Source organism: Alosa pseudoharengus, unplaced genomic scaffold, assembly GCF_046254945.1.
Source record: "Alosa pseudoharengus isolate Yale_2024_CS ecotype anadromous, Long Island Sound unplaced genomic scaffold, YU_APseudo_1.1 YU_APseudo_1.1_scf_6, whole genome shotgun sequence".
NCBI lineage: Eukaryota > Metazoa > Chordata > Actinopteri > Clupeiformes > Clupeidae > Alosa > Alosa pseudoharengus.
The window spans coordinates 3,621,921-3,623,093 of record NW_027468848.1 but is presented as its reverse complement, the minus strand read 5'-3'; positions in this window follow the sequence as shown (position 1 = coordinate 3,623,093).

Sequence of the window (1,173 nt, the reverse complement as noted above, 5' to 3'; positions counted from 1 at the left end):
ACCCACACTCCAGATGATGTGCTCTGTTTCCTTGTTGTTATATTCTCACAGTAACACCCCAAACCTGCTGATCAAGTCCAGCCAAGTCAAGGCCAAAAAAACTCTCAAAATTGCATGAAATGTTGACGGCTCTCCTGCTGTCAGAACACAGCAAAGTAATAGTCCATGCCATCAAAGGTCCATCCAAGGTTAGTCTTAAACTAGGGTTACAAGGCATATGGTGTAACGGGACTGAGTCTGTTGTGTTGAGTATGTCACATGCCTCTTGGCAAATACAAAAAATAACAATATTCAGATCAGGGACATGCAGAGACCTTTTGAGGGGCAGGGGCTCAAATTCAAAAAAGGGCACAAGGAACAAGATTTGTTAACAATATATGTCATCTTTATTTTAATTAGCCCTAAAACAACAACAAAAACAACTTTTTTTTCATCACATTTGTTCGCGGACCACTAGGGATATCTGGCGGAGTTGGACCACAATTTAATAATGGTCTACGGAAGATGAAGTGGGGAGCCTATAACAGCCTACCTGCCTGCCTTTTTCTAGCCTAGTAGTACCTTGAGGAGTTGCTTGCGTACTGCCAGAGACAGAGTGGACATGAAACGGATTTGCCCAAGTAGCTTACTAAATAACAGAGTATACAGAGTATGATTCAATATAACGATGCATGCGTTTCCTTTGCAATTTCAAAAGGTTTAGGTTAGCTGCTACTAACTGGTATAGAAAAGAAACCGAGTGGATGGCAAATTAATCAGCGACCAAAAGGAATGACTTTTGAGTTTCAAAATTGAAAGTGGGAGTGAAAGAGCTAAACCATGGATACAACCGTAATAGCAACACCAGCAAACATCAAAGAATTGCAGCCGGAAATGTATTTAAACAGCAAGGGTACACTGTGTTGTCCCTATCTGGACACGGAGAAGTGTTAAATCAACACAAGTCGTATTGTTTTCAACACATTCGTTTTAAGGGTGTATTTATATATACACTGTCCTGGTCAGGGAATTTCCACAACCGCATAGTGACACCCGTATCCTTCATTGTTGTGTTCAGTTATTCTGTTGGAGCATGGTCTCCACTCGTACTTCACGAGTACTTATTATGGGGAATGTTGTGCTAGAACAACTCCACCCTCATGCTCCAGATATGTTTCATAATATGACAGCTGC